Source organism: Natrix helvetica, assembly GCF_964273705.1.
Source record: "Natrix helvetica genome assembly, chromosome: 15".
NCBI lineage: Eukaryota > Metazoa > Chordata > Lepidosauria > Squamata > Natricidae > Natrix > Natrix helvetica.
The window spans coordinates 10,244,616-10,269,215 of NC_138565.1; the positions used below are offsets into that span (position 1 = coordinate 10,244,616).

The 24,600-nt window shown below is 46.7% G+C and overlaps 1 protein-coding gene across 1 annotated transcript in view; it reads right to left on the reverse strand.

Moving 5' to 3' along the window:
- The window catches only part of OLFM1 (olfactomedin 1), a 70,918-nt gene that overhangs the window by 39,798 nt on the left and 6,520 nt on the right, over positions 1-24,600 (reverse strand). The gene's annotated exons all lie outside the window — the stretch shown is intronic.

A 24,600-nucleotide genomic window follows, 5' to 3' on the forward strand; every position in this document is an offset into this window, starting at 1 on the left:
CCGTTTCCCTGGGGAGATTCTCCCTCATGCAGGTCCCCAAGGGGCTTTTTCAGGAGGCAACTGGACTTCCTGGTTTTTCTGTGAAGACCTTTCACTTCTCCTCCAAGAAGCTTCTTCAGCTCTGACTGGATCCTTCCCCACCATCCGGTCAGAGCTGAAGAAGCTTCTTGGATGAGAAGCGAAAGGTCTTCAAAGAAAAACCAGGAAGTCCAGCTGCCTCCTGAAAAAGCCCCTTCGTGTCCTCTCCCTGTTATTCCAAGAACCAAACCACATTCCACCCACAATACTTGGGGAAGGAGGCGTATCAACCTCAATGACAACAAAACCTGAACATCTGAAGGACTACCGAGTTACTCCAAGCACAGCAGTTGTCAAAGACAAGAGATTCCATTCGAATGTCCCAAAAGAACTGATTGTCATAGAGGATTGGTCATAGAAATGTTTCCTCCCATTCTGAAGAAACCAGTTCAGATAATCTTGGCAGATGTTCACCCTTGTGCTTCGTGTTAGAGGATCGGTGACTGAATTCATACGTTTGCTTTTAACTTTGATGGTGCTTGATGATGATGATGCTTTCCGTGACTTGGCGATTCTGGGGCAACCCCTTTGGTTCAAGGTATTTGGCAGACCCTGTTTCATTCCGTAACCGAGATAAGCATCTTTGGTGAAGGCAGCTTAAGAACCATCCTTGCATACCAGCTGCTGTTAGGCAGGGCGGACTTGGTGCTTCAGGAAGCATTGGTGGGCTTTGGTGCCATCTCCCAGCCAACACTGCTACTGCAGGCCCACAGCTGGGAGGAGAGCAAAATCACATCAGATTAACAGATTAACAGAGTTGGAAGGGACCTTGTAGTCCCATCTAGTCCAACCCCCCACTCAATCAGGAGACCCTACGCCACTTGTGACAGATGGCAGCCCAGGCTCTTCTTGAAGGTCTCAAGTGATGAAGCTCCCACAACATCCGAAGATAACTTCTGTTCCATGGGTTGATTGCTCTCACTGTCAGGAAATCTCTCCTTATTTCCAGGTTGAATCTCTCCTTGGTCAGTTTCCATCCATTATTCCTTGTCTGGCCTTCAGGGGCTTTGGAGAATAGCTTGAGCCCCTCCTCTCTGGGGCAGACCCTCAAATATTGGAAGGCTGCTATCCTGTCTCCCCTGGTCCTTCTCTTCCCTAGACGAGCCATACCCAGTTCCTGCAACCATTCATCGTATGTTTTAGCCTCCCCTCCCCTCATCATCCTGGTTGCTCTTCTCTGCATGCTTTCCAGAGTCTTAGTCTGGTGACCAAAACTTGATGCAGGACTCTAGGTGTGGCCTTACTAAGGCTTTATAGACTGGTATTAGTACCTCCCTTGATCGTGATTGTATCCCTCTATTAATACAACTAGGGAAGGGGATGAAAAACAAGCCCCCCACCCTGAGACAAGACGACTGGGCAGGCGGGAGGCTTAGCTGAACCTCAGGAAGTCCTTGGCCAGGAAACAGGCTGCCGCAGGAAGTAATGAGTTCCTTACACTTGGAGCAGAGATGGTGTCATGGATTGTGTCCTGAGCAGCCATGATGGGAGAACATGATCTCTGCGGCGATTCCAACAAAGGAAGGAGAATGAAGCCCTGGAACCCTTTAGGGCACGGAATCTGATTTGCCTCCCCTGGAAGCAACAGAACAGCGACTCCCAGCTTCTCTGGCTGTGAGTCCTTTGTGGGCCTTCTCCCAATTCCCCACCATGGCTCCTTTTGTGGGGGAGGCAGTGACGAGCCTTCCACACTCAGGTAAAGACAGGGAGGCCACTGCAGGCGCTCTCCAGAAGCAGCCAAAGGGCCTCTGTGTGGAGGAGTCGCCTCTTCGTTTTTCTCATTCACTGAATCTGGCCAGGGAGAAGGCAGCTGTCTTCACTCAAGGGCAAAGCGGTTTGACTGGTGATCTTTTTTTTTTTTTTTGCAGCCTTGTGCCAATCCAGATCTCCTGGGTTAGATCACGATTCAGCACTTTCACCCAGAAAAGGGATCAGTTCAATGACCAGGTTAAAGGTGTGGTACAGCTGGGGTACCAGTGTTCTTCTCTCTTTGGACCCTGTCCACTTGGTTGGGGGGGAGATCTCCTTGACTGCAAACCGTTCAGCCTCTTCTCCTGAGAGAGATCCCTCTGATTGCTCAGGATCTTCTCGTTTCTGTTCTCTTTCATTAAGTGTGTCTTGGCTGGGTTCACACCACATGTAGACCTAGGTGAAGCTAGCTAAATCTGGGATAGTGAAACATCATCAGGATGGTGCTGAATGGAAGGATTTAGACTTCTTGCAGAGAGCTGGTCATTTGCATCCTTTTAGAGGGACGTTGAGGCTGCTTGGAGGTTTTCTCTGTGTCCTCAGGGTCCCCTGAGTGGTGCAAATGGTTCCTGTAGTTTGCAATTTTTCCTCTGGAAATCCATTCCTCCTCCCACCCCATTCCAAGGGTCTTCATCCCAAATTGTGTAGATAAAAGTCTGTAGAGATTCTCCGTCATCCAAGGTCGTGATTGTCTCAAAGCTGCTTTTTTTCAAGAGGCAACTGGACTTTCTGGTTTTTTTTCTTTTTGAAGATGTTTCGCTTCTCCTCCAAGATCCCCACTTATCCTGTCAGAGCTGAAGAAGCTTCTTGGATGAGAAGGGAAACGTCTTCAAAGAAAAAAAAACAAGAAAGTCCAGTTGCCTCCAGCAAAAGCACCTTTGAGACAACCATGACTTGAATTAACTGAGAATCTCTACAGACTTTTATCTACACAACTTGGGATGAACGTCCTTGGAATGGGGTGGGAGGAGGAATGGATTCCCAGGGGAAAAACTGCAGAAGACAGGAACCATTTGCACCACTCAGGTGACCCTGAAGACACAGAGAAACCTCCAGGTGGCCTCAACGACCCTCTAAAAAGGATGCAAGTGACCAGCTGTCTGTAAGGAACATAAACCCTTCCATTCCCCTCCATCCAGTCAGAACTGAAGAAGCTTCTGGGATGAGAAGCGAAACGTCTTCAAAAGAAAAACCAAGAAAGTTGCCTCCTTAAAAAAAGCACCTTTGGGATTATTGGTATGCGTAGGTAGCACACCATATCCAGCTCTCTTCTGGCTTAAGGAAGTGGGTGGATTCACACAAACTGCTCCAATCAGGTCTGAGTTCCCACAACAGAAGAAACACAAACGACCCATTGCGTTTGCCTAACTCATGGTGTGACATTGCATATCTGGCCGAGAAGTGGCTTCTCCCTCATTCGTTTATGGATTGAAATGGTGAGGACCTGAGAGGTAGAAAGATATCCCCCATATTATACTGGAATAATCATTTTTACTCAAAACCTGCCCCTGGATTTACAGGACACTTGGGGTGACCGCTAAGAAAAACTAGGGGTTTTCAAGTCACAGAAGTCAAATAGGCCAGAAGTGACTATACCTTTCCAGCCACAAAACACAAGTTAAAATACCACCACCACCCCAAATCATCAATTAGATCACCTATCAGAATCTACTTTATTGATTGAATGAGGAAACAATCGAGCTATTTTCCTTTTTAGCTCAGCTCCAGGTGTGCAATCTGCTGCCATCTGTTTTGACTCCTGCCACAACCGTCCTGTGAGGTGGGTTAGGCAGAGAGACTGTGGCAGGCCTGAAGCCCCAGGGAGGGAGGACTTGAACCCTCGTCCTAATCCCTTCCCTACTGAGCCCCTCTTCTAGTCACACACCTGCTGCCCCCTGCTGGAGCAGGGCTGAAAGGAAGCTTGTGAGGGAGGGGCTCATCTGATAGTCAGTGTGAACAGAGGAATAGCAATGGCACTTATATGCCGCTTTACAGTCCTTTACAGCCCTCTCTAAGCGGTTTACAGAGTCAGCCTCTTGCCCGCAACAATCTGGGCCCTCATTTTACCCACCTCGGAAGGACGAGTCAACCTTGAGCCTGGTGAGAACTGAACTGCCAAATTGCAGGCAGCCGGCAGTCAGCAGAAGGAGCCTGCAGTACTGCACTCTGACCACAGCCACCACCGCCCTTCTTTCCTTCCTTCTTTCCTTCCTTCCCTCTGATTAGCACTTAGTCTTACAGTATATACCACTTCATGGTGCTTTTCAGCCCTCTTTAAGCAGTTTACAGGGTCAGCATATTTGGGTCCAAATTGCAGGCAGCCGGTAGTCAGCAGATGGAGCCTGCAGTACCACACTACACCACCAGGGCTCATATGGAAATGCCTCCTGGGGCCTCTTGGAAAACTTCACACACACACACACCCTACACACATCTACACACCTCAGAGCTGTCTTTCCACTTTGTAAATGTCCTGGCTTTGTGTGGACCACATTTTCTGGGCCTGAATCGGTGAGGGTTCCATCTACAGGCAGTTGCATCCGTGTGGGCTGCGCAAGAAAGCAGAGTGGGTGGAAAAGTCCCCCTCCCTCCCTCTTTTTCGGGAAATGACAATTTATTTTAAATGAGAACAGGTGGCTATCCGTTAGGCGTTTGAAATGCCATTAGAATATGCCTGCTTTAGTCTAATTTGCAAACACGGAGCCAGCAGACAGACCGTCCCCATTTCTCATTTGCAAAGGCAGACTGTTCCTTGTTCTGTTTTTCCAGTTCCCCATCGGGGAATTGATCTGGGAGATAAATTGGACCTGCAGCTTTCAACTCCTTTGGGGGCCAGAAGGGAGCCTTCCCTGTGAGGCAGCAATGACTCGGGCTTCAGGGGCAGTTTTAGGGCATCTCTGACTCTTCCCCACCCCCTCTGTCTTCCCCACCCTGATTCTCCTCGCCTGGTCAGGTGGCATCCCTTGGTCTTTTCCTTTCCTTTTTTGCCTGGGCACAAACTGTCCCCAAAATAGCCATAGCACTTAGATTTACAGTGTGTACCACTTCGCAGTGCTTTGCAGTCTTCTCTAAGCGGTTTACAAAGTCAGCATAACGCACCCTCAACGATCTGGATTCTCATTTTACCAACCCCAGAAGGAAAAATGGAAGGCTGAGTCAACCTTGAGCCAGTCAGGATCGAAATGCTGGCAGTGGGTAGAATTGGTCTGCAATACTGCATTCTAACCACCATGCCACTATGGCAAGGAAGGAAGGAAGGAGGGAGGGAGGAAGGAGAAATGAGAGGGAGAGAAAGAAGGAAGGGAAGTAAACAATAGGAATAGCCCTTAGACTTATAGACCGCTTCACAGTGATTTCCAGCCCTCTCTAAGCGGTTTACAGAATCAGCCTCTTGCCCCCAACAATCTGGGTCCTCATTTTAATAACTTTGGAAGGATGGAAAACTGAGTCAACCTTGAGCCGGTCAGGATCGAACTGCTGACAGTGGGAAGAATTATCCTGCCATACTGCATTCTAACCACTGCGCCACCACATTCTGGCGTATGAAGATACATAAGAAGTGAGGCCATGTGTGTAGAGTACACCGTGATGTGTGTGGCAGCTCTGTGGAGGCCCCAAATGTTTAAGAAGAAAGCCCAGGTCAGGATTAACACAATCTCCAACGAGCACTGATGATGTTACCTAGTTGGGTGACGAAATGTCTGCACGAAAACAACCAAGCTCAGAGAGCAAGAAAAAGCTGGATGACAACACTTCCACATGACAATCTGACTGAAAAACCCAATTATAAACACCAGGAGAACATCATATTTCTGTGGTTTCCAACAGTCAATGAAAGTATCTGTTAGATACTTGTTCTGACTACAGTGGTTTCCACCAAGGTCCTCTGTTCCAGTGGGAACAGAGGTTTAATCCTATTGGTCGAAGGGTCTGACAGCTCCCTATAAAACCACTGCGCCACTATAGCAAGGAAGGAAGGAAGGAAGGAAGGAGAGGGAGAGAAAGAAGAAGGAAAGCAAGCAAGCAATAGCTATAGCCCTTAGACTTATATACCACTTCACAGTGCTTTCTAGCCCTCTCTAAGTGGCTTACAGAGTCAGCCTCTTGCCTCCAACAATCTGGGTCCTCGTTTTGCCCACCTTGGATGGATAGAAGGCTGACTGAACCTTGAACTCCGGGCTGTGGGCAGAATTAGCCTGAAATACTGCATTCTAACCACTGCGCCACTATGGCAAGGAAGGAAGGAAGGAAGGAAGGAAGGAAGGAAGGAAGGAAGGAAGGAAGGAAGGAAGGAAGGAAGGAAGGAAGGAGTGGAAAAAAAAAAGAAGGGAAGCACGCAAACAACAGCAATACCACTTAGACTTATATACCGCTTCACAGTGCTTTCCAGCCCTCTCTGAGCGGCTTATAGAGTCAGCCTCTTGCCCCCAACAATCTGGGTCCTCGTTTTGCCCACCTCGGAAGGACAGAAGGCTGAGTCAACCTTAAGCCAGTCAGGATTGAACTCCTGGCTGTGGGCAGAATTAGCTTGAAATATTGCATTCTGACCACTGCAAAACCAGGGCTCTTCAAAACAGCTATTCCCACATGGATGTTTTAACTAAAAGGGACGTTATGCTTCTCTGAGAATTAACAAGCTGATGTCACCTTTCTTTGCCAGGGGGTGGGGGAGGTATCTACTCCCTCATCCAGCAGTTTGGCTACCAACGTATGTAGTATTGGCAAGAGGGCGGATTTCAGTGGTCAAAAAAATACATCAGGGGTCAGTGGGCACCTGGGACAAGATTATAGGTCAGTGTTTCTGAAACCCAGGAATTCAAAGATAGTAAGGGTAAAGGTTCCCCTTGCACATCTGTGCTAGTTGTTCCTGACTCAAGGGGGCGGTGCTCAACTCCATTTCAAAGCGGAAGAGCCAGCGCTGTCCGAAGACATCTCCGTGGTCTTGTGGCCGGCATGACTAAATGCCGAAGGCGCACGGAGCACTGTTACCTTCCCCCCCAAAGGTGGTCCCTATTTTTCTACTTGCATTTTTTTACGTGCTTTCGACCTGCTAGATTGCCAGAAGCTGGGACAAGTCACGGGAGCTCACTCCGTTACGCGGCGCTAGGGATTCGAACTGCTGAACTGCCGACCTTTCTGATCGATTCACAGATGAGAGGGTCACAATTCCGGCTGTTGAATTCTGGGAGTTGAAGTTCACCCACTTAAAGGTCGAAGCTGAGAAACTCCACTCTGGGTCATTCCTGACAAGGCTGAACTGCTCTACTCAGTGCCCCGTTTTTCCTCAATCTTTCCTCGGATGGAAGGATTGAGATTTCCTCTCCTTCATATTAGTTTTTCTCCCATAATTCTGAGCTTCAGGGGTCATTTTTTCTTCTGGTAGAACTGGAGCGCTGGGTTTCTCCTGGCTTCCCAAGGCAGAGAAGCCCTGGGATTGGGTCGGCCTCAGGAGGAGGCAATTACGCTGGACAGAGAGAAGCAAGGAAGGCAAAACATTCGTCCTTCTTCTATCTTAGGCTTTTCCCCCTGAAAAATACGTATACGGAAAAATCTCTTCTCTTGTATTCAGAGGAGGGGTGGATTTTCAGGTCCTGAAAGAGCCAGATGTGGAGGGAAGTGGATTCTTGATGAATGTATTTTATTTTTCTTTATGTACACTGAGAGCATATGCACCAAGACAAATTCCTTGTGTGTCCAATCACACTTGGCCAATAAAGAATTCTGTTCTGTTCCTGTTCTATTCTTTCCTTATTCCTATTCCTATTCCTATTCTATTCCTATTCCTATTCCTATCCTATTCCATTCTATTCTATTCCTATTCCTATTCCTGTCCTGTCTTGTTCTGCTCTGTTCTGTTCTGTTCTGTTCTATTCTTTCCTTATTCCTATTCCTATTCCTATTCCTATTCCTATTCCTATTCCTATTCTATTCTATTCTATTCTATTCCTATTCCTATTCCTATTCCTATTCCTATTCTATTCTATTCTATTCCTATTCCTGTCCTGTCTTGTTCTGCTCTGTTCTGTTCTATTCTTTCCTTATTCCTATTCTATTCCTATTCCTATTCTATTCCTATTCCTGTCCTGTCTTGTTCTGTTCTGTTCTATTCTTTCCTTATTCCTATTCTATTCCTATTCCTATTCCTATTCTATTCCTATTCCTGTCCTGTCTTGTTCTGTTCTATTCTTTCCTTATTCCTATTCCTATTCCTATTCTATTCTATTCTATTCCTATTCCTGTCCTGTCTTGTTCTGTTCTGCTCTGTTCTGTTCTATCTATTTTTTTCATTCCAATATGTGCACAACTTTTCCTGTCCTGAAGGTGAAATTAATTCATGCAATGCTGTGGTTGCAACAGAATTGGTACCTTCCTTAGTGCCTGCTAGGCCACCAGTCTCACCTGATGTTAATTAATACATTAATTAATTTAACTCACACAAATTAATTTAATTTAAAAAATAAATTTACAGCTGGCATTGCAAACAAAATACCGCCCTGCAGTATGCTTTTTATTTCCAGGAATGCTGCTAAACATACACACAAACACACACACACACACACACACACACACACACACACACACACACACACACACACACACACATTCCAGAACAGGGAGGTGATTGAAGAACCATCCCAGGTTGGGAAGATAGGAGCTGCAGAGACCAATTGTCTGCGGGGAGGGGGGGATCCCCAAAAACCATGCAGCAGCAGAGGTGATATTTAGCAGGTTCTAACCAATTCTGGAGAACAGGTAGTGGAAAGTTTGAGTAGTTTGGAGAACCGGTAAATGCCACCTCTGACTGCCCTTGCCCCCCATCTATTCTCTGCCTCCCGAGTCCCAGCTGATTGGGAGGGAATGGGGATTTTGCAGTATCCTCCCCCTGCCACGCCCACCAATCCATGCCACGCCCACAGAACCGGTAGTAAAACATTTTGAATCCCCCCAGAGGTGCAGCTACATTGTCAGGTCAAGTTTTCAAACTCTCCAATGAAACTCCCCAATATTCTTTTAGGGCCAAAAAGATGTTGAGATTCTACAAAGAGAAGAGCAACAAAGATGATTAGGAACTACAATCTAACAAAGAATGGCCTCAGGAATTGGGGATGTCTAGTTGAAGAGCTGTAGTTGCCCAGTGGTTAAAATGCAGGATTGCAGACTAACTGCTCACTGCCAGGAGTTCAATTCTCACCGGCTCCAGGTTGACTCAGCCTTCCATCCTTCCGAGGTCGGTAAAATGAAGACCCAGGTTGTTGGGGGTGATATGCTGAATCTGTCAACTGTTTAGAGAGAGCTGTACAGCACTGTGAAGAGGTATAGAAGTCTAAGTGCTATTGTTATTAATGAAAAGAAGAACCAGGGGAGACAGTCTTCCAATATCTCAGGGGCTGCCCCAAAGAAGAGGGAGTCAAGCTATTCTGCAAAGCACCTGAGGACAGGACAAGAAGCAATGGGTGGAAACTAACCAAGGAGAGAAGCAACCTAGAACTAAGGAGAAATTTCCTGAGAGTTAGAACAATTAATCCATGGAAAGATTTGCCCCCAGAAGTTATGGGTGCTCCAACACTGGGAGCTTTTAAAGAAGAGAGTGGATAACCATTTGTCTGAAATGATATAGGATTCTCTGCCTGAGCAGGAGGTTGGACTAGAAGACCTTCAAGGTCCCTTCCAACATTGTTGAATAACAAATAACAGAGTTGGAAGGAACCTCGTTATTCTGTTATTGTTATTCTTGCTCAATATGGACCACTTGTAGCCCCCATGTGGGTAAGGCTCTGGCAGGAAACAGGTACTGCTACTACTGGATCCAGGAACAGCCAGATTTTATCTATCTATCTATCTATCTATCTATCTATCTATCTATCTATCTATCTATCTATCTATCTATCTATCTATCTATCTATCTATCTATCTACCTACCTACCTACCTACCTACCTACCTATCCATCATATATATCTGTCAATCTACCTACCTACCTACCTACCTACCTACCTACCTACCTACCTACCTACCTACCTATCATATATATCTGTCAATCTACCTACCTACCTACCTACCTACCTATCTACCTACCTACCTACCTACCTACCTACCTACCTACCTACCTATCTATCATATATATCTGTCAATCTACCTACCTACCTACCTATCTATCATATATATCTGTCAATCTACCTACCTACCTACCTACCTACCTATCTATCTACCTACCTACCTACCTACCTACCTACCTACCTATCTATCATATATATCTGTCAATCTACCTACCTACCTACCTATCTATCATATATATCTGTCAATCTACCTACCTACCTACCTACCTACCTATCTATCTATCTACCTACCTACCTACCTACCTACCTATCTATCTATCTACCTACCTACCTACCTACCTACCTACCTACCTATCTATCATATATATCTGTCAATCTACCTACCTACCTACCTATCTATCATATATATCTGTCAATCTACCTACCTACCTACCTATCTATCATATATATCTGTCAATCTACCTACCTACCTACCTATCTATCATATATATCTGTCAATCTACCTACCTACCTACCTACCTACCTACCTACCTACCTACCTATCTATCATATATATCTGTCAATCTACCTACCTACCTACCTATCTATCATATATATCTGTCAATCTACCTACCTACCTACCTACCTACCTACCTACCTACCTATCTATCTATCTACCTACCTACCTACCTACCTACCTACCTATCATATATATCTGTCAATCTACCTACCTACCTACCTACCTACCTACCTACCTACCTACCTACCTATCTATCTATCTATCTATCTATCTATCATCTATCTACCTACCTACCTACCTACCTACATCTATCTATCTATCTATCTATCTATCTATCTATCTATCTATCTATCTATCTATCTATCATCTATCTATCTATCTATCTATCTATCTATCTATCTATCTATCTATCTACCTACCTACCTACCTACCTACCTACCTACCTACCTACATCTATCTATCTATCTACCTACCTACCTACCTACCTACCTACCTACCTACCTACCTACCTACCTACCTACCTACATCATCTATCTATCTATCTATCTATCTATCTATCTATCTATCTATCTATCTATCTATCTATCTATCTATCTATCTACCTACCTACCTACCTACCTACCTACCTACCTACCTACCTACCTACCTATCTATCATATATATCTGTCAATCTACCTACCTACCTACCTACCTATCTACCTACCTACCTACCTACCTACCTATTTATTCAAATATGAATTAGATAACAGATACTAGCATATACATGATTATGAGTACATGAAATGAATACGAATACAAGAGAGTATTAGGACAGTTAAAAAGCCCAGAGAGGCTGGTGCACTTATGCACGTCCCTTAAAGACCTCTTAGGTCAGGTGAACAGTAGACAGTCTAAGGTTAAAGTTTTGGGGGTTTGGGGAAGAAACCACAGAGTCAGGTAGTGCATTCCAGGCATTGGCCACTCTTGTCAGAAGACAAGTCGTATTTTCTGCAATCAAGTTTGGAGCGGCTTACCATAAGTTTGTATCTATTGTGAGCTCATGTGTTGTTGCAGTTGAAGCTGAAATATTCATTGACAGGTAGGACATTGTAGCAGATCTGCTTAGGTCAGATCAAAGACGGCAAAGTTGTTGGAAGGGCCACTACTGACCTCCGCTCCTTCCGGCAAAAATTGAAGACTCACCTGTTCCGATTAGCAGGCCTGGCATAATTACAACTGTCCCTCCTGGCAAATGTATTAACTGGTTATTTTAGGGGTATTGTTTTTAACTTATTGTGTGTGTTTTAGGGGTTCAAAATCCTATATTTATATATATTGCTTTGTACAGTTCTTTTAATTCCATTTTTAACCTCCTCCATTCCAACTGTACATATTCAATTTTTATTGTATTTTGATATATTTGGCATGGACTGTACACTGCCCCGAGTCCCTTTTTGGGAGAGGGGGCGGTCTAGAAGCATGAATAATAAATATAAAATAAACATACTGTGAGTCCCATGTTTGAACGAGATGCTGCCTATGTCTTTTGTGTGGCAAGGGACCCCAAGGAAAGTTTGCAGCCTTGAGTTAAGATGGGGAGGGAGGCTTACCCCCCCCCCCCATCTTAAAACATCCCCTTTGGCCACCCAGGCACTTCTCTTCCCTTTCTCCTTGGACCAAATGCCAGCTAGCCTCCCATTCCTTTCCACAAGGATGCTAAGCTTGAGGATAGACAGAACTCCTGCAAACAATGACACACACACACCATCCCCATTTTTTTTCCATGCTGAAAACTGATGGTGGCGAAATGCTCCACGGTTTTCCCCTTCATCCGATGACTCAGATGGATCTGGATCTGGACCAAGAGTAGCCCCAGTAGCTCCCCACACAGCACCTCCCCTGCTCCCCAAGGCAGTTAAAAAGTCCAGAGAGAATTGGGGGGGGGGGGGCAGGTGAGATCTGGGAGCCCCAGCAAGAGGTCAGGAAAGCCCCATGGATGGCAGACAGCAACCACTGCCAAGGCAGGGGCTTCTGACCCTTCTCAGCCTTTGTAGCTTCCACTTCAAGAAGAAACCCAGGAGCCCCTCTTCCCTTTTCCCTGAGCCCCAAAGACCCCAGCTGGCTCTCCTTTGGGGCTGTGTGACTTTCCAGGTGCTCTTGAATTACACCTTTAAGTAGCTGCAGCCGGAAGAGGCAGGATGTGGCTCTGGGAGTTGCACATGGGGTGTTAGGAGGGCTGCAGGAACGGAGCTCTTGCACACCCAGCTGTGACCAAGATACTTAGTGTTTTCCAGTTTATAAACCAGAGTTGCTGGGATAAAATGGCTCAGTGGCGTGGGGAACCTACGGTAAGCCCTGATGGCGCAGTGGTCAGAGTGCAGTACTGCAGGCTCCTTCTGCTGCCTACTGGCTGCCTGTAATTTGGCAGTTCGATCCTGACTGGCTCAAGGTTGACTCAGCCTTCCGTCCTTCCGAGGTGGGTAAAATGAGGAGCCATGTTGTTGGGGGAAATAGGCTGTAAACTGCTTAGAGAGAGCTGGAAAGCACTGTGAAGCGGTATATAAGTCTAAGCGCTACTGCTAAGTGTTATTGTGGCCAAAGCATTCATGAAGTGAAACTGTGGCTCAGATCAAAGATGGAGTGCATATGTGAGCAAGGACTTAGAATTTCTGTGGCTCAAACTATGCCCTCTTCATAACAGCCTTTGCCTGGGACTTCCTTTAACTTTAACTTTATTGGATTTCTAGACCGCCCCTCTCTCAAAAAAGACTCGGGGCGGTGTACAGTCATATTAAAATAGTTGAACAGTAAATATACATGTTATAAGTATACAATAAATAAATTAAACATAGGACTGGAGGAGGTAGTAGAAGTTCCCTGTACAATTTAGTTAAGTTAGATTAAAATTTTTTAAATTTTTTTAAAAAGTTAAAAACATTAACCTTAAAAGCTATCCCAAATAAAATATCTGCCAGGAGGTAAGAGTAGAACTATAAGTGGGCCAGGCCAGCTAGTCGGAACAGGTGAGTCTTAAGTTTTTGTAGGAAGGAGCGTGTTAGATATTAACATATATCGTAGGAAGTCTCCTCTCTGGTCCGCTGCTACAGCGGGAAACAGGTATCGCTCTGATTGGTCGAGAGGCGTACCCAATCCCTATAAAAGGGGAACCCTCCGGCCACAGAGCAAGCTGGATCACTACTTCTACTAATAAAGAGCTGTTAAGTCACTTCGTTGTCCGCAGTCTGTTCTCTCGTTGCCCAGATCTAACATTGGCGACGAAGGTGGGATTGAGAGACAGATAGGACGAAGACGCTACTTCAGAATCTCCGGATTTGATCCAGCCTAGGAATTCGGCAGAAATTCCGGCAGCCATCTCAGGACACCGCAGCGCGGCAAATTCAAACAAAGAAGATGGCGATGCACACTCCCCCCGCTCCATTCGACCCAGCAAACGACGAATGGGAGGCATTCATGATTCGTTTCGATTGCTTTCTCGAAGCGAACGAATACACGGGGATAACCGACGCCCGAAAGAAAAACATTTTCCTTGGCTACTGTGGAAAAGAGGTCTTCAACACGGCCAGAGACCTAACCGCGCCTACTCCGATACAAGCGGTATCATGGACGGCGTTGCAACAGGCTCTACAGACTCATTATGCGCCAAAACCTTCCCGCCACGTTTGCCGCCAAGAATTCAAACGCGGAACCAGAAGGCGGGAGAATCAATCAACCAATATGTTGCAGCCCTGCGTAAAGCAGCAACTCACTGCGAGTTCAGGGATCTGGACGAGCATATTCTGGCACAATTTGTCTGTGGGTTGAGAGACATTTCGCTACAAAAGAAGCTGTTGGCAAACCCCAATTTAACCCTACAGATAGCACTCAACGAAGCAAGGGCATCAGAGTCAGCGGAGAAATCATCGGTGACCATACAACGCGGGTTCAGCGCAAGCCAGCCAGCACCCAGGCACACCAGAGTTCACTACGAGGACACCAACCCCGACTACGAGGATCCCGAGTTCGAGGACAGTCACCTGATGCGGAGCAGTCACATGAGGCCTGGGGGGAGACCCGGACTCCGTTTGCCACCCTGCGCAAGCTGCGGAGCGAATCACCCCCGGTCTACCTGTAGGTTCAGGAACGTTGTTTGTTCGCACTGCAACAAACTTGGGCACATCGCACGAGTGTGCCGGAGCGAAGTCCCTGCCTCACGGCAGCCACCTATGTACCGCCAACAGAAGCCCAACCCAGGGGCTTGGCGAAATCAAAAAGGGCGCCCAGAGAGAAGTGTTTACCCAGAGAGAAAATCCCCAAAGAGCTGAGAGAGCGTATTCCCAGAGAGATTACACACAAAGAGCTGAGAGAGCGTTCTATCAAGACGCTCAACGAGAGTATTTTCAGGATACAGATGCTGAGATAGAGTTGACCCAGAGAGAGGAATTGCGAACGTATCTCACCACAATACGTCAGGTCCGCACCAAGCGGCCTAAAAAGCTGAAAGTCACAGTCCTCTTGGAGGGCTCACCTTGCGAGCTGGAAGTTGACACAGGATCGTCCCTGATGATCATTTCATGGGCATCCATGAAACAGGCTATCCCTAGCCTCAGAAAGAGCCAACTACGCGCTCCAGACATCCTGCTTCGAGACTACCAGGGGAACCGAGTCCCCATCGTGGGCCAAGGCACGTTCCAGATCCGTTTCAAGGACATCGTAGCCCAGCTGCCCGTGACCATCGCCAGCGCACCATTACAGAACCTTCTGGGGCTTGATTGGTTTGAAGCCCTGGGGTTAGAAGTCACCGGAATCAACGCCGTGAGAAACAGCAGCGCTGAGCAGATCTTTAAGGAGTTCGAGGATGTGTTCAGCCCCGGTCTTGGTAAGTATGTGGGTAAACCAATCTCATTCAATTTAGACCCCAAAGTGGCGCCAATCCGACTTAAACCGAGACGAGTGCCTTTTGCACTCCGCCCAAAAATAGACAAGGAAATAGATAAGTTAGTGGAGCAAGGAATCCTTGAGCCGGTGGATCACGCGCGCTGGGAAACTCCCATCATGACCCCAGTCAAGCCAGACGGGTGAGTCCACATCTGCGCGGACTATAAATGCACAATTAATGTCGCACTACAACAAAGCGCATATCCTGTGCCAGTAGTACAGCACTTATTGCACTCGTTGGGGCCAGGAAAGATATTTGCTAAGTTAGACATGGCACAAGCTTACCAGCAGTTGCCCATGGATAGCGCCACAGCGGAGGCCCAAACTATAGTGACACATAGAGGGGCATTCAAATGCAACCGGCTACAATTCGGTGTGAGCATTGCTCCAGGTTTGTTCCAGAGCGTCATGGAACGACTTTTGCAAGGGATACCGGGAGTCGTCCCCTATTTCGATGACATCTTGGTGTCCGCTGCAAACGAGGAGCAATTAAATAAAAGAGTCAGAACTGTTTTGGCCAGAATCAGAGAGAAGGGTCTCCGCCTTAAAAAGGAAAAATGCCAAATTAACATGCCTAGCGTAGAATTCCTGGGATATAGAATCGATGGTCAGGGAATACACCCCACTTCAAAGAAAATTAAGGCGATCCAGGACGCCCCCACACCACGTAATCAGACCGAGCTGCAGGCCTTCCTCGGACTACTTAACTTCTACAGCGTTTTTCTGAGACAGAAGGCGACCGTTGCTGAGCCATTACATCGATTACTCCAAAGGAACGCAACATGGAGATGGGGACGATCCGAAGCAGCAGCTTTTGCCGCAGTAAAGCGCCTGCTCACCACTGATTCGCTGCTAGTCCAGTACAGCCAGACGCTCCCGCTGGTATTGACCTGCGACGCATCACCTTTTGGAGTTGGCGCAGTCCTCAGCCACAGGATGCCAAACGGAAACGAAGCACCCATCGCCTTCTACTCCAGGACTCTTTCATCAGCCGAGAGGAATTACAGCCAGATGGACAGGGAAGCGTTAGCTGCTGTAGCTGGAGTAAAACGTTTTCATGAATACCTCTACGGCCGCGATTTTGAACTGATTACGGATCACAAACCGCTGTTGGGACTTTTGGCGGGAAACCGCCCCACTCCAGTCTCCCTTTCTCCACGCATGACCAGGTGGACTGTTTTCCTGGCTGCGTACTCATACAAGTTAATTCATCGACTGGGCTCCACTCTAGGACACGCAGACGCACTCAGCCGTAGCCCACTACCGGACCTTTTGCCAGACCCCACTCCTGAAATACCGGTGTTACTCATTGACTGTTTGGACTCAGGACCGGTTTCTTCCTGCGACGTTGCAAGGTTCTCCTCCAAAGACAATATAATAAAACAAGTTCAAACTTGGGTTTGGAGGGGGTGGCTGAAGGGAAACGTGGGCCCAGAATTCAAAGTGTTTTGGTCAAAACGGGACGAGCTCTCAGTGTTACAAGGTTGTTTATTGTGGGGGGATCGAGTTGTTATTCCTTATGCGTTACGTAGAAATGTGTTAGATGCGTTACATGTTGGGCATCCGGGGATCGTTAGGATGAAGGTGTTAGCGAGAAGTTACGTTTGGTGGCCAAACATGGACAAAGAGATAGAGGAGTGGGTGGCCACTTGCGATCCATGCCAAGAATCGAGACCAGCACCCCCGGAAGCGCCCGCCACCGAATGGGAAAAGCCGAAAGCACCCTGGTCGAGAATACACATCGACTTCGCAGGACCAGTTCAAGGTCAGACTTTCCTTATAGTTGTGGATGCATACTCCAAATGGCTAGAAGTAGTCCTAATGACTTCAACCACGGCAGAGGCAGTCATTAAGGTGCTACGGCGACTTTTCACCACTCATGGCCTGCCCGACCTCCTGGTATCTGATAACGGGCCCCAATTCACGGCCATGCAATTCGAAACGTACTTAGCAGGTCAGGGAATTCGGCATGCCCTCGTCGCGCCATTCCATCTGGCATCTAATGGCCAGGCGGAGAGAATGGTGCGATCCGCAAAAGAGGCCCTCACTAGGATGGGTCCAGGTGATTGGCAAACACGCATTGACCATTACCTCCTCATTCAGCACATTACCCCCAGCGCAACGACGGGTAGGAGCCCCGCTGAAATGCTCATGGGCCGCCGTCTACGGTCTCACCTGGACCGTCTCCACCCCAATTACTCTGCCACAGCACCCCCAGACTCCACAAGCAAAATTCGGAGTTTTAGCATAGGGGATTCGGTATACGCCCACAACTATGCAGGGGGGACATTGTGGATGCCGGCAAGGGTCATTGGCATCACGGGTCCACGATCGTATCTGTTGGAACTGGAAGATGGGCGGAACTGGAAAAGGCACATCGATCAACTTCGGGGTCGCCTGGCGCACTCAGACCTACGAGCCGAGAACGAGAGCTACCTACCAATGCAAAGTCAGCCACTCGAGAGCCCCAACACAGAGAACTACGACACCTGCAAGCCCAGGACAGAACAAGAGGTCGAGCGCGAAACGGAACAACCCCCAAGCAACGTAAGCGAGCAGACCCCCGAACGCCCAAGCAACGAAAGCCTGCAAACCCCAGAACTCGAAGCAAAGAAAGCAACTGATCCTGCAACTACTTCTGACCAACCCGAACTGCGAAGCTCCTCCCGAGTAAGACAAACGCCAACATACCTTAAGGACTACATAACGAACCGCAATGTTCCGTCTAAGAGGGGAGGGGTGTTAGATATTAACATATATCGTAGGAAGTCTCCTCTCTGGTCCGCTGCTACAGCGGGAAACAGGTATCGCTCTGATTGGTCGAGAGGCGTACCCAATCCCTATAAAAGGGGAACCCTCTGGCCACAGAGCAAGCTGGATCACTACTTCTACTAATAAAGAGCTGTTAAGTCACTTCGTTGTCCGCAGTCTGTTCTCTCGTTGCCTAGATCTAACAGAGCGGAAGTCGGTTGTAGTTCTAATATCAGGGGGGAGGTCATTCCAGAGGGTTGGGCCCATCACAGAGAAGGCTCTACTCCTAGGCGCCGCCCGTTGGCATTGCTTGGTGGACGGCACCCGGAGGAGTCCCTCCCTTTGAGTGTGAAGAACTGTTCGCATTGCCTAATTCAGAGTCATTTGACCAGGGCGGGATGTGTGTGTGCGCGTGTGTCTTCAATTTTATTTGGGAGGTGTTTGTGTGTGTGTGTGTGATTTCTAAGGAAGGAACCATTGAGGCCTGTTTTCAACTCTGAAGGCAAACCTGCATTACGCCTAGTCCCAAATGCCGAGATCCTGCCCTGGAGGGTCTCCACTCACATCCCCCAGCATCTCAATTATTTTAGGGCATTTGGGAGACAGTTAGAATGCAAACATCCAGCACTTTATTGCTTGGGTTGGCTTTCATAAGATTATTACCAGTTTGGCTAATTTATTCAAAAATTAAAATAAAAAGAGTTTTAACGTCGTTATAGCCAGTTTGGTGCAGCATCTAAGGCACCAGCCTAAAAACCAGGAGATGGTGAGCTAGTCCTGCCATGAAAGCTAACTGGGTGACTTTGGACCAGCCCAACTTACCTCTCAGGGTTGTCGCTATGGGGAAAATGGGAAGGTGTGTTGGATCTGTTCCTTGCATGGAATTATTTGTAAACAAATAATAAAAGTCGGATACAAATAAATAAATTTGGTATGTGCACTGCCTTGTGTTGACAAAAAATAAAGGCAGGACAAATTAAACACATTTAATTATTTTTTTAAAACCATGCTAGTAAAAAAAGGACCTTCGGACTTGGAAGCTCAGCCCTTCCATGGGAGGTCAACAGACAATATTTTGTACATGAGATTGGAAAGTTGAACTAAATCCCTTAATGATTCTGCCCATCTCTATTCCAAATAAGTTTCACAGAAGGAAATCCTGCTTCATTTTTGTTTTTAAACATCCATTCTAATCTGTTTTGCTTTGGGGGTCAATTTTGTGGGATCATAAGAAAATAATTAATTTTTTTAAAAATAAAATGATCTTGTTTCCTTCTCTTCCTAATGTACTATTAAACGGGTTACTCTGGCTTTAAAACCTCTTTGTTTCTAGCAATGGTATTCCAGCCAAGAGCTGCCCGCAATCAATTAGTTTCCCATTTTGAGCACTTTGCATTCCTGGTAAGACCTTTTTAAACAAACGCACGACATTTGTTTGGTCTTTGTTTTAAATTACAGTACACTTGTGACTCCAAATTATTCTCTAAGAAAGCAAAGGAAGGGTGTTTTTTTTTAAAGTCAACCAAGAACTGGATCCCTAAATATTTGGGTGACATGAATTGTTACATTTGTATGGTATTTATTCTAGGATGCTGAGCTGGATTAATTAAATTGGATTATATGGATACCCGTCTACCAAAGGCACTGTGTTCATTTTAAATGAATTTAATTGGATTAAGAAGATTTGCAGGGTGAATGGGATTCAGAATCTGCATGGCGGCAATGTTTGCTCTTGATGTAGGTGCATCTTTTCTTGGGCTCCTATTTCTCCACTTTGCTTGTTGGAACCTAAGACCAGTTCCAGATCTTTCCAAGGAAGCTCAAAATTACACGTGGACCTTCAGAACTGGAGATCATTACGACCCCAGTATCAAGAGTCTCTGAATGCAAGTGAGAATTGACAAATTGCGTCCTTCTGCTGTGAAGGACCTGCCCTAAGAGTAGATCCAAACCACCACAACCTTGGTAGAAGAAGAGGAATTTAGCAAATGTTGAAGCAAGAGAATCCTCTCTGGCAAATTTTGATTGCGAGGAAGCCTGAATTAAAGCAGATGGTACTTTAATTCACACAAAAGATGGTGCTTTCCATCAGACAAAAGAAGCTAAGGAATTTTTGTAGAGATGAAGAAGGAATTCCTGGAGAAAGCGTGGTGAGATATCGTGGGATAAAGTCTCACCAGGCCTCCGGAAGTTGTCTATGTTCCATCAGTGGAGGCTTCTAAGACAGACATTTGTCTGGAATGGAATAAGGTCTCCCCAGGCTTGAGAAAGGGGTTGGACTGGAAGACCTCCAAGGTCCACTCCAACTCTGTTATTCTGTATTCTTCCGTGAAATGCTTCTATGAGTCCCAATGATGGTGGAATGAATGTCCATCAACATGGGACAAAGAGGATCCCCTTTCGAAGCCAACTGCTATGTGTCTTTTGCTTGTTTAGCAAATCTATATTTCCATTGGGTGCTGCTGAAATTCCAAGGGTTTTAGCCAGAAAAAAATGCTGGGATCTCCTTGGCCCAAGGCTTCTATTTTTCAGCTGAGTCCCATTTTCCCCATGTGCTTCAAAGCTAGAAACACTTGGAAAGAGAAGAAAGAGTATTTCTACAAAACTGAAATAAATACACATTAGCAAAATACAGAGAATATGGTGTGTGTGTGGGGGGGGGGAGGAAAGCAATAGAAGCAACAGAGTATTGATGGATAGCCAACAATTTCCAAGAAGCCAGCCAATTGAAGATATCACGTGGCTAGTCCTTTTGGATAAACCATTCGTAAGAAAGCAGATTGCAAGAGCACATTTGTTCAATAGGCATCCTTTGGAAATCAGTGGGATGCGGAAATGCTGATAAAAACGACTTCCGCTGAAATTGAACTGCTTTAAACAGTAGATGCCTCAAAGCAAGCCAGCTGAAATATTCCAAGGAAAACCTGCTTTATTAAGCCATCCAAAACATGGGCCTAGGTACCCAATATATGGTGTAGTGGTGAAAGGCACCTAACTAAGAACCAAGAAGTTGCGAGAGTTGAGTTCTAGTCTTCCCTTGGACATGAAACTAGTAAGATAACTTTGAGCCAGATTGTCTAGTACAGTGTTTCTCAAACTTGGCGACTTTAAGTCCTGTGGACTTCAACTCCCAGAATTCCCCAGCCAGCTATGCTGGCTGGGGGATTCTGGGAGTTGAAGTCCACAGGACTTAAAGTCGCCAAGTTTGAGAAACACTGGTCTAGTAAGAGACTTAAAGAGGAGTCAAGAACATCGTGGTGAAGGCATCAGGCTAGGGACCAGGAGACCCTGGGTTCTAGTTCTGCCATGGAGCCAGCTGAGCGACCTTGGGCCGATCCTCTCTCTCAGCCCCAAGAAGGAGCCAATGGAAACCCCTTCTGAAAAACCTTGCCAAGAAAACTGCAGGGACCTACGGAGACAGTCTCAGAATGGTGTAGGGTCTACTGCTTGGGGGGGAGGGAGGGTGTTGGACTAGATGACCTACAAGGTCCCTTCCATCTCTGTTAATCTGAATCAAACTCAATGGAGTGGGAAAAAAGGGGGGCAGGGACAAAACTTTAACATGTTGGCACATGGAGACCACTGCATTCTTCGGGTCGCTCTCTCCCTTCTTAAGAGTTCCCACCCGTGCTTCCGATTTATGCAACATCCTCCCTTGGTGCTGGGGTCATATTTATTTTTTCTGTCTGGTTTTAGTCTGATCACAGGTGCATGTTGCTCATAGAAATAAAGAACAAAGGAGGAAAAAAAACTATCTGGAGAGGAAGCACAGGTTTAGAATGGATGGGTGGGGGGAGGGGGGGTCAGCGGAAATGATACCAGCCTCACTTGCTGCCCACCTGACCTTCCCCCAAAGGTCAGGTTTAGCAGAGTTGTCCAGCTTGAGGCCCCAAGTGAAGACACAGCCAGAGGAGCTGCCTGGGGACCCTGGGGCAGCCTCAACCTCCCCATCCCAGCGGGGGTCCCCAGAAGCTGGCTTTGTCTAAAAATGGCCAAAGAGGCCCCTGATGGTCCTGAAGGGAAGATGCCGTATGAATCTAACAAACCAGACAATTAAGGCCTGATTACTTCCCTTGGCTTATATTATTTCAGAAGTATGGAGCGCAATGAGAGACACTTGCTAGTTGGAGGCTCTAAACCACGGATGGCGAACCTTTTGGTACCAAGTGCCCAAACCATCTGCTCCAGAGCACCGGAAACCCAAAGACCAGCTGCCCGGCATATGCATGCCTGTTTCTTGGCCATTTTTGGCTGATTTTCAGGCCATTTTTGGGCCGTTTACGAGCCGTTTTTCAGGCTAAAACCAACTTGGGAATGGTCTGGAAACAGCCTGAAAATGCCTCCCAAAACAGCCTGTTTTTTGGGCATTTCAAGTTGTTTTCTGGCACTTTAATGCCCATTGTCCAGCTGCAATGGTGCACATGCCCACAGAGAGGGCACTGCATGCCACCTCTGGCCCGCGTGCCATCGCTTCACCATCACGCCTCTAAACAAACCGTGGGAACGCAAGAGAAACTTCCCTCCTCTCCCTCCAATATCCCAGCCATGTAAAGCGTGGTGGGAATATCAGACACCAAGGATAATAAGTGGGAGGACAAGCGAGAGATGAGATGAAGTGAGGAAAAGAGGCTTTAGGGGTCAGGGTCCCAAACAACATGCTGGGGATGGGGACGGTAACAACGACAAAAGATTTAACAGAGTTGGAAGGGACCTTGTAGGTCATCTAGTCCACCCCCCGCCGAAGCAAGAGACCCTACGCCATTTCTAACAGATGGAGTCCAAGATGGCGAAGAAGAAGATGGGAAACGCACGGTAGATTACAGGGGAGGCAACTTTCGGCCTACGATCCTTCAGTTTGGACAGGTCAGGTGGTGATTCTGTCCCCCCACTATTTCATGAGGAATGGCCACTATTCCCAGCTACGTCTCCCTCGGGGTTTGCACAGGTACTGGACTTCACACACACACACACACACACATCCCCAGGCTGTTCTGAAGAATCCTGGATATTCCTCTGAGACACTGTGTCAGGAGCTCCCCTCTCACCACCTCTCCTTTATATTAAGAGGGGGGGGATACCTCCTTATTTAATATCAGAAAGACCCGAATGGCCCATAATATTGGCCTGCCTGTCTTATCTGCCCCCAATCGTCATCCTCTTTTAACAACCCCCATAATCCCTTGCAGGGTGGCTCCCTCTGGGCAACAGAATGGAGCTGAGAATTTACTGGCTGGATGCCTTTCCTGTCACCAGTGCAGAGGATATATCCTCATGGTGCCCAGAGAGAGAAATACCTGCCCCTAACTAGGATCGAACTAGCAGCCTCTTGATTGTGAGGCGAGAGCTCCACCTCTAGGCCAACCACACCACTCCTCTACCTGCCCCCAATGCCAGGTAAGAATGAATGTGCAGAGTCTTGTTTCTGAAGCTGTCACAAGAAACGGCGACCTTCTCCCATGTGCAAAAATCTCTTATTTCCCAAGGAAATCTCTCAGTGAAACCTCTGTTGTTGGCTGGGAGCATCCAAAGTTAGCATCGGAGAGGCTAATTTGGCCTTGGGCTGCAATTCGTCTGAAGAACCAGGAATTGTGATCAAGCAATTGTGAGGAAGGAGGAAATGGGCCAGATGGGGAAGACAACGGAGGAAGGGAGCCCCTGCAGAGTTTCAGAAAATCGCATTGGGAAATGGATATTCCCTTCTCCCTGCAAAGGAAGCTGCCCAGGGTCAAGAGGATGGGGAGATGGATGGCACAACATTTTAAGAAATAAATATTCATGAAGCAATCGGGCAGTGGTTGGTCAGCAAGATGAGAGCACGGAGGGAGGGACAACTTTATCCGAAGTGCCCTTAAGGACTTCTTCTCTAACCTCAGGACAAGAACAGCAGGCAAACTGGACAGTCCATAATCCAATAAAGCTATTTTGGAGGGTAACAAAGAAGAATGTAAGGTGGACATGAAACCAATCTATATTAAAAGAGGAAGAATTTATAGAAACTGCAGCAAAGGAAATGGAGTTTTTCTTGAAAGAAAATAGAAGAGAAGGCCACTTCAGAACGTGTGGGATACAGCTAAGGCATATTTCTGAGGATTAGCCTTAACCTATATGGCTAAAAAGGAAAAGAGAGAGAAAGCAACAGGGTACGATGCCAAGGGAAGAATTCAAGAAATTGGAGTTAGAACTTCAAAGAGATCCGCAAAAGAAAACTCTTAAATGGAGATAATTAAACATACATTAAATTTAATAGAGTCAGAGGAATTGGCTCAACAAATCAAAAGTGCAAACACAAATTTCTTTGAAAACGCAAATAAACGACCCTGTGCAACAGAAGGTCAGGGTTTTCATATTTATACCAAACACAAAGTTGTTGACTGCAGAGTTGGGTGACCTTTGATTTTCAGATGATTGTCCTAAGGTAAAAGGACATTGCAGCCATCTATTTTTGTCTTATCCAACATTATTTCCTATATTCCAAATGAAGGTGATGATGCTATAGCAAAACCTTTGGTTATTGGTATTTTTTAAAATTCAACACCCAATAATGTAGCTGCAAT